This window comes from Hemitrygon akajei, unplaced genomic scaffold (genome assembly GCF_048418815.1).
Source record: "Hemitrygon akajei unplaced genomic scaffold, sHemAka1.3 Scf000158, whole genome shotgun sequence".
Taxonomy (NCBI): domain Eukaryota; kingdom Metazoa; phylum Chordata; class Chondrichthyes; order Myliobatiformes; family Dasyatidae; genus Hemitrygon; species Hemitrygon akajei.
In genome coordinates this window covers 867809-878044 of record NW_027332044.1, presented here as the reverse complement: position 1 = coordinate 878044, position 10236 = coordinate 867809, and positions in this window count along the sequence as shown.

Here is a 10236-nt window from a genome sequence, read left to right as displayed (position 1 = left end):
CCCTCTCCACGGATGGGGTGTGGAGAACAGAGGCCGGAATGAGTGCAGAGCGCTTTGCAGGAAGGGCTGGTGAGATTACAGCCAATGGAGGATGTTGGGGTGAAACCGTATGATCGGCCTGAGCACACAGAACAGTGGAGAGATTCAGAACCGGGAAATCGATATTCGGGGGGAAAGAGGGAGGTGTGACAACAGACGTGATCTCTCTCGCTCCCTCGTCACAGTTCCTACTGAATACATGGAGGGGTATAGGGGAGGTGAGGGATGACGGAAAGAGGCCGAGTGTAGGACAGATGGGGGTGTGTAACGCATACGAGGAAAGATATGGGAGTGGGATTACGCTCGAGGATATAGAGGTTAGTTAGTGAGGAGACGGGAGGGGTACGGGTAATGGAGACCGAAAGGAGTGTGTCAGTATTATGATGCAGAGTGTGTCAGACTATCGGTGTCACAATGAAGGACGTGTCGGTTTCACGGCGAGGCTGTGTCGGTGTCTAGTAGGACGTGTGTCAGTCCCTTGGCACTCCTCACCATTCACAGTGTGTGTACCCCAGACTTGTACAGCAAAGTCCCTCTCTCCTTCAACACTTCCCACTATTCAGAGCATAGGCCATTCACTTGAACACTGAGATGAAAATGCGCTAGGGATCTAAATTACCAAGTGCACCATTTGCAGAGAAAAAAAAAACTTGTCCAAATCCACACTTTCCCGATCCATTCTGATCCAAGGTAAAATTGGCCTTGTTCCAATTTGGAATCAAAACCCGATGACCGGACCTCTCCTTTTTCATAACTACCTTGAGACGAATGGTATTTTAATTAATAGATTAAAGACGTTCCCCTGCATAAACCTCTAACACCTTAGTATTCCCAGTATTCTCAAGAGGGAGGGTGAGCAGCCAGATGTCGTGGACCATGTAGGGACCAATGAAGTGAATAGGAAAGAGGACGATGTCCTGCAAAGAGAGTTTAAGTAGTTTGGTGCAAAGTTGAAGGACAGAACCTCCAGGGTGGCAATCTCAGTATTGCGAACCGTGCCACGTGCTAGGGAGGCTATAGATAGGATGATAATGCAGCTAAATACGTGGCTAAGGAGTTACTGCAGGAGGGACGGCTTCATGTTTCTGGGTAATTGGGCATGGTTCCAGGGAGAGGTGGGGCCTGTTCAGATGGGACGGGTTCCACCTGAACTGGAGGGGACCTAATAGAATCATAGAACCACGGAACATTACAACATAGAAACAGGCCTTCTGGCCCTTCTTCGCTGTGCCGAAGCATTTTTTACTGCCTAGTCCCACTGATCAACAACTGGGCTTTATCCCTCCATACACCTCTCATCCATGTAGCCGTCAAGTTGTTTTTATTAAATGTTGACAGTGAGCATGCATTTACCACTTCATCTGGCAACTCATTCCACACTCCCACTACTCTCTATGTGAAGAAGCCCCCCGCCCCTTAATGTTCCTTTTAAACTTTCCCCCTTCACCCTTAACCCATGACCTCTGTTTTTCTTCTCCCCTAGACTCAGTGGAAAAAGCCTGCTTGCATTCACTCCATCTCTACCCCTCATAATTTTATACATCTCTATCAAATCTCCCCTAATTCTTCTGCGCTCCAGGGTATGAAGTCCTCACCTATCCAACCTTTCTCTGTAACTCAGTTTCTCAAGTTCCGGCAACATCCTTGTAAATCTTCTCTGCACTCTTTCAACCTTAATAATATCCTCCCTGTAATTCGGTGACCAAAACTGCACAGAAGACTCCAATTTCGGCCTCACCAATGCCTTATACAGCCTCAGCATAACATTCCAACTCTTATACTCTACAGATTGATTTATACAGGCCAATGTACCAGAATCTCCCTTCACTACCCTATCTACCGGTGACGCCACTTTTCGGGAATTGTGTATCTGCATTCCTGGATCTCTCTCTTTTACTGCACTCCTCAGTGCCCTACCATTTTCCTTGTAGGTTCCAGCTCGTGTTTCCTTCCAAAGTGCAAAACCTCACACTTGTCTGTATTAAACTCCATCGTACTCCATCAGCACTGTACGAAAGTAATGTGACAAATGTTCAGGGCGTATTTGCGTAGAGTTCTGCATAGGTACGTTCCAATGAGAAAGGGAAAGGATGGTATGCTACAGGAACCGTGGCGTGCAAAGGCTACTATACATCTAATGAAGAAGAACATAAGGCTTCACGAGAGGTTCAAAACACTACTTGATGACCAAGGTCTAAAAGATTATACAGCTAGCAGGAAGGAGTTTAAGAAAGAAATTAGGAGAGCCAGAAGGGACTTTAAGAATGCTTTGGAGGATAGGATTAATGTAAATCGCAGGACATTCTATAAGTATGTGATGAACAAGAGGGTAAGTCTTGAGAGATTAGGACGAATCAAGTGTGAAAGTGGAAGAATGTGTATGGAACTGGAGGAGATAGCAGAGGTACATAATGAATACTTTGCTTCACTTTTCACTAGGGTAAAGGATTCTGCCGATTGTCAGGGTGACATAGAGCGGGGTGAAAAGCATGACCATGTAGATATTAATAAAGACGATATACTGTCGCTTTCAGAAAGCATCAGGTTGCATGGGTCACCGGGAAAGGCCGACCAGGCTACTGTGCGATCCGAGAGAGGAGATTGCTGAGCCTCTGGCGATGACATTTGTACCATCAATGGGGACGGGAGAGATTCCGGAGGATTGGAGTATTGCGGATGGTGTTCCTTTATTTTTGAAAGGGAGTTGAGATAGCCCAGGAAGTTACAGACCAATGAATAGTACTTCAGTGGTTGGTAAGTAGATGAAAAAGATCCTGAGAGGCTGGATTTGTGAACATTTGTAGAGGCATAATATGATTAATCTGATCAGTAAGTCATAAGGATTTCTGAAAGTCCTTCCGAGAGTGATTGAATATTTATCGGGATGTGACTGAAAAAAATTAAGGTAGCGCAGTCGATGTAGTGTATATTGATTCCACCGAGAATTTGATAAATTACCCATGGAAGGCTTATTGAGAAGGTAAGGAGGCATGGGTCCCGAGGGGGCATTGCTTTGTGGATCCAGAACTGGCTTGCCCACAGAAGGCAAAGAGAGGTTGTTGGACGCGTCATATTCTGCATGGAGGCCGGTGAACAGTGGAGTTGCTCAGGGATCTGTTCTGCGACCCTTACTCTTCCTGATTTTATAAATGACTTGGATGAGAATGTGGAAGTGTGGTTTCTTAACATGCGGATGATAGAATGGGTGGGGCTGTTGATACCCGCAATTTTGACGTCTGTCAGAGCTTACTGCAGGACATTCATAGGATGTAAACGTGGGCTGAGAAGTGACAGATGGCGTTCAACCCAGGTAAGTGTGAGTTTGTTCATATTGGTAGGTCAAAATAAGATGACAGAAGATAGTAGTAATGGTAATGTTCTCGACAGTGTGGGGGTCAGAGGGATCTTGGGGTCCGAGTCCATAGGACACTCGACGCTTCGGCGCAGGTTGTCTCTTTGGTTAAGGTAGGATATGGGGCATTGGTCTTCATCAAGCGTAAGATTGAGTTTAGGAGCCGAGAGGTAATGTTGCAGCTATAAAGGACCTTGGTCAGACCCCAGCTGAAATACTGTGCTCAGTTCTGGCCGCCTCTCTACAGGAAAGACGTGGAGAGGGTACAGAGGGGATTTACAAGGACGTTGCTTGGATTGCAGAGCCTGCCCTATGAGAATAAGTTGAGTAAACTCGGCCATTTTCTCCGTGGAGCGACGGAGAATGAGAGAGGACCTGATAAGGTGTATAAGATGATGAGAGACATTGATCGTGTGGATAGTCAGAGGCCTTTTTTCCCTGCGGTGAAATGGATAGCTCTGGAGGGCACAGTTCTAAGCTGCTTAGAAGCAGGTACAGAGGGAATGTCAGGGGTATTTTTATTTTTGTCCGGAGAGTGTGGTGAGTGCGCGTAATGCGCTGCCGGACACGGTAGTGGAGCCTGATACGACAGGCATTTTTAACAGTCTCCTGGACAGGTAAATGGAGCTCAGGAAAATAGAGAGCTATTGGCAAAACCAGGTAATTTCGACGTCCAATCTGTAAAAGGGCTGGATGGTTCGGAGGTAAGTACATGTTCTCACAGTTTGTCGGCCGAAAAGCCTGTACTGTGATCTAGGCATTCTGTGTTTCTATGTTTCTATGACCGCTGGACGGTCATAGTTTTTACAGTTTCACAGTTTTTAAGCGTCGTACAGCATCCACCCAAATGAGATTTCGAAAGTTTCTCGGGCTGGGGGCTACCATCACCCGGATGAAGACGCGAGCCGAAACGATGATTGCATTCCAAATGTTTTTTTTATTTTCTTGTAAGCCCTTTCTTTAGCTTTTACAAGAGTTTTGAGTTCCCTTTTCGGCCAAAGTTGACTTCTTCTTGAGTACTGAGAACTTCTTCATTTTGGAATACACATGTCCTGTACCTTCCTCATCATTTCCAAGAAACGAAAGCAATTGCTGCTCTGCTGAAATCCCTTGCAGATGTGGTTGGAGAAATGGCAGATGAGTTCAACCCGGACAAATAGAAAGATATAGCACACTATTAAAGACAAGACAGTGTCGATGAGCAGAGGGATCTTACTGTCCATGTATGCAGCTCCATGAACGTGGCTCCACAGTTTGCAGACGATATGTGGATAAGTGGAGGGAAAGGTAGTTTTGAGGAAGTAGACAGGCTACAGAAGGACTTAGACAGGGCAAAGTAATGGCAGATGTACTGCTGTGTTGAAACATGCATGGTCATGCTTTAGTTTAAATTAAAAGGGTTAAATATTTTATAAATGGAGAGAAAACAAAAAAAAAAACAGATTCAAAGGGACATAAAGGTCCTTGTGCGCGATTTCCTGAAGGATAATTTGAAGGTTGAACATGCAGCACATTCCCGGCCCCTCAGCCCACAATGTTGTGCCGATGATGTAACCTTCTCAGGTTGAGTCTGTGGTGAGGAGGGCAAATGCATGTCAGCATTTCGACTGGAATATAAAAGGAAAGGTGTGATGCTGAGACTTTATAAAGCACTGGAGAGGCCTCACGTGGAGTATTGTGAACAGTTTTGGGCCCCTTATCTTAGAAAGATTGTGCTCAAAGTGGAGAGGGTTCAAACGAGGTTCGCAAACATGATTTCATTATTGAAGGGCGTCATATGAGAAGTGGTGGATATCTCTAGGCCTGCACTCACTGGAATTTAGAAGGAAGAAGGGTGACCCCATTGAAATCTATTGAATATTTAAATTCCTTGATCGAGTGGGTGTGGAGAGGATACATTCTATGGTGGGGGAGTCGAAGACCAGAGGGCAAAGACTTAGAAGAGCGGCGCGTCCTTTTAGAACAGAGACAAGGAGAAATTACTTTAGCCAGAGTGTGGTGAATCTGTGGATTTATTTGCCACCGGCGGCCGTGGAGGCCAAAGCTTTCATTTTTTTTTATATTTATGGCAGAGGTTCTTGATTGGTCTGGGCTTGAAGGAATACTGGAAGAAGGGAGGGGATTGAGGCTGAGAGGTAAATCGCATCAGGCACTATGAAATGGTGCAGCAGACGAAATGAGACAAATGGTCTAGTTTTGCTTCTAAATCCTACGTTGTCATGATAAGTTACTTTGTCTGAAAGTGAAAAAAGCAAATGCTTTTACCAAGCTGTACTGGCTGAAGATTGAGTTCATGAAGGTCACATGATAAGATGCAGAGGCTGCCTTGCTTGTGCGAGCTGACAAAAGCTAGCAACATTTCATACCAAGAATGAGGTAATGTTAACTTTTGTTCAACACTGTTTTGGTAAAAGAGGAACTGACTGCAGACGCGCAGTTCTAATTTTGTACACCGACCAGAAGCATTCGTAGACTGTCTGATATCTAACAAGTGCTTCTTGAAATCGCTCACTGAATATTTTTGGCTGTTGGCTATTGCCCAAAATTCACTGTATAAATTTAAGACATAACCTGACATTGGCGGAGTCGTAAGACAACGTGATCACCTATTCAAGGTTTAACCGTACACCGATGTCTGTGTCTTTATTTCTGTTTGACCCCGGGATGGATTCTTTTACAGTCCAATTCGGTAAAACAGGGTAAATCCTTCGGGAGTAATGATGTGGGACCCTGGGAGAGATGACCGGCTGATTTGATTGTGTAGGAGCTATTTTTTGCATTGGTATGTGCATTAAACATAGACATGTCCTTTAAGAATATCCCAGATGGTAGACACCCTGGGAGATGGAAGGTTGGGAGAGACGGACATGAACTGGAGTGGTGAGAGAGGGAAAAGCGGAGGAGATTGGGAGCGTGGAACATCGAAGGGGAGGGAGGTATCGGATGACGTGAGACCCAGGGAGAGTTGTCGGTCTGATTTGACCGGGGAAGGTAGATCACGCACGGATAGTAGATGTGAATTTCATGGAATTTAACAAGGCTTTTGACAAGGTCCAGTTTGCAGACTACACTGGAGGATGATGTGGAACCCGCGATCACCTCTCTGAGCAGTTTGATTGCGTTCAGCTATAGGGCGGTTTGCATGATAATGTACAAGGAGCTGTGAATAACCTTGCCGAAGAGAGTAATGTTGGTGGCGTTGTCTCTAACTATCCACACGATCAATGCCTCTCATCATTTATACACCTCTTTCAGGTCACCTCACATCTGCAAGGAGAGAACTGCGAGTTCACCGAAACTATTACTAGATGGCATGATCCACAATCCAGGCAAAATCCTTGTAAATCTCCTCTGTACCATTCCTATAGATTCCACATTATCCTTGTAGTGTGTTGACCAGAACTGAGAACAGTTCTCCAAAGGGAGGGGGGGGGGGTCAGACCGGTGTGCTATAGGGCTGTAACATTACCTCTCGCTTTTGAACTCAATTGCACGGTTGATGATTATCACTGCATCGTATTCTTAAACACAGAGTCAAACTGCGCAGCCGCTCTGAGTGTCTGACGGACTCGGACTCCAACATCCCTCTGATCGTCCACACTGCAAGGTTTACCGTTAGTAATATATTCCGCCATTATATTAAACCTACACAAATGAACCACCTCCCACTTACCTGGGTTGAACGCAATCTGCCACTTCTCAGCCCAGTTTTGCATCCATAAGACAAAGGAGCAGAAGTCGGCCATTCGGCCCATCGAATCTGCTCCGCCATTTTATCATGAGCTGATCCATTCTCTGATTTAGTCCCACTCCCCCGCATTCTCACCATATGCTTTGATGCTCTGGCAACTTAGATAACTATCAATCTCTGCCTTAAATACACCCAATTACTTGAAATCCACTGCCGCCCGTGGCAACAAATTCCACAGATTCACCACCCTCTGGATGATGAAATAAAAGCTTCGCATCTCTGTTCTGAATGGGCGCTATTCAATCCTTAATTCTTGTCTTTTCGTACTGGACTCCCCCACCATGGGAAACGACTTTGCCACATCAACTCTGTCCATGCCTTTTAACATTAGAAATATTTCTATCTGTCCCCCCCCCTCATTCTTTTAAACTGCGAGGAGTACAGTCCAAAGCGGTCAAACGTTCCTCATATGTTAACCCTCTCATTCCCGGATTCATTCTAGCGAATCCTCTCTGAACCCTCTCCAACGTCCAAACATCCTTTCTTAAATAAGGAGCCCAAAACTGCACACAGTGCTCCAGGTGAGGTCTTACCGGTGCCTTATAGAGCTTCAACATCGCATCCTTGATCCTGTCCTCTATTCCTCTAGAAATAAATGTCAACATTGCATTCGCATTCATCACCAACGATTCAACCTGAAGGTTAACATTAAGGGTATCCAGCACGAGGACCCCCAAGTCCAGTTAAATCTCAGAATATTGAATTCTCTCCTTATTTAAATTATATTCTGCCCGTTTATTTAACCATATAACCATACAACAATTACAGCAGAGAAAAAGGCCATCTCGGCTCTTCTAGTCCGTGCTGACGCTTACACACACCCATCCCACTGGCCCACACTCAACCCATAAGCCTCCCTTCCTTTCCTATCTATATACATATCGAATTTTAATTTAAATGATAATACCGAACCTACCTCTACCACTTCTACTAGAAGCTCTTTCCACACAGCTACCACTCTCTGAGTAAAGAAATTCCCCTTGTGTTACCCTTATACTTTTGCCCCTTAACTTTCAACTAATTTCCTCTTGTTTGGATCTCCCCAACTCTCAATGGAAAAAGCCTATCCACGTCAACTCGATCTATCCCCCTCATAATTTTAAATACCTCTATCAAGTCCCCCCTCAACCTTCTACACTCCAAAGACTAAAGAGCTAACTTGATCAGCCTTTCCCTGTAACTTAGGTGCTGAAACACAGGTAACATTCTAGTAAACCTTCTCTGTACTCTCTCTCTATTTTGTTGATATCTTTCCTATAATTCGGTAACCAGAACTGTACACAATACTCCAAATTCGGCCTTACCAATGCCTTGTACAATTTTAACATTACATCCCAACTCCTATACTCAATGGTCTGATTTATAAAGGTCATCATACCAAAAGCTTTCTTCACCACCCTATCCACATGAGATTCCACCTTCAGGGAGCTATACACCATTATTCCTAGATCACTCTGTTATACTGCATTCTTCAATGCCCTACCATTTCCCATGTCTGTCCTATTTGGATTATTCCTACCAAAATGTAGCTCCTCACATTTATCAGCATTAAACTCAATCTGCCATCGTTCAGCACCCTCTTCTAACTGGCCTAAATCTCTGTGCAAGCTTTCTTCTACCAAAGTGCATGACCGTGCACTTTCCAACATTGTATTTCATTTGCCACTTCTTTTCCCGTTCTCGCAATCTATCCGTCTCTCTGCAGACTCTCTGTTTCCTCAACACTACCTGCCCCTCCACCCATTTTGAATCATGAGCAAACTTTGCCAGATAGCAATCTATTACCTAATCCAAATCGGTGCTATGCATCGTAAAAAGTAGCGGCCACAACACAGAGCCCTCTTGAACACCAAAGGTAACCGGCAGCAGATCAGAATGGGATCCCTTTATTCACACTCTCTGTTTCCTGCCAATCAGCCAACGCTCTATGTACGTATGTAACTTTCCCGTAATTCCATGGGCTCCTGTCAAGCTCATAAGACACGTCCTGCCCTTGACAAAGTTATACTGTCTGTTGCTAAACATATTATAGCTCCCCAAATGTGCATAAATCCTGCCTTTTAGGATCTTCTCCATCAACTTACCAACCACTGAGATAGAAATCGCTGGTCTGGAATTTCCTGGGCTGCATCTACCCCCTTTCTGGAATAAAGGAATAATATCCGCAACCCACCAATCCTCCGGACCCTCGCCCGTCCCCATTGATGATGCAAAGATATCATCGCCAAAGTCTCAGTAACCTCCTCCCTTACTTCCCAGAGTAGCCTTGGGTACATCTCATTGGGTCCCAACGACTTATCCAAATGATGCTTTCCAAAATCTCCAGCACATCCTCTTTTTTAATATCTACGTGCTCAAGCTTTTCAGTCTGCTGCAAGTCATCACAACGATCACCAAAATCATTTTCCATAGTGAGATCTCACTGAGATCTAACACCTGACCAGGAATTTTCCAATAACAAATCAAGAAGCTTCTCGTCCTGCAGGCTTATTTGCATATTGTGTCAAGAATCCTTCCTGAACACACCTAACAGACTCCAACCCATCTAAACCTCTTGCTCTAGGGAAATGCCAATCGATATTTGGGAAATTAATATCTCCCATCGGGACTACTCTGTTATTATCATACCTTTACAGGATTTGTTTCCCTATCTGCTCCTCGATATTCTTGTTACAATTTGGCGGCCTATATATATATATATAAAACACCCAGTAAAGTTATTGAACCTTTCCTGCTCCCAATCTTCACCCTAAGAATCACCGAGATAATTCCTCAATGGTGTCCAACTTTCCTGCAGCTGTGTCACTATCTCTGATCGACAGTGCCACGCCCGCACCTCTTTTGCACCCCCCCCCCCCGTATTTCTGAAACATCTAACGGTCGGCAATTGAAGTATCCATTCCTGTCTCTGAGCCATCCAAGTCTCTGTAATGGCCACCACATCATATCTCCAAAGCATGACTTCGGCTGCTTGAACGGGGCACGACTGCGCAAGCGCGTGAAAGTCTGCCCGTCAGGCAGCGGGAGAGTTTAAAAAGCGAGCAGATTAACAGAGCCGGGGACGTAGTGGAGGGAGACAGGGTAGGAAGGCATT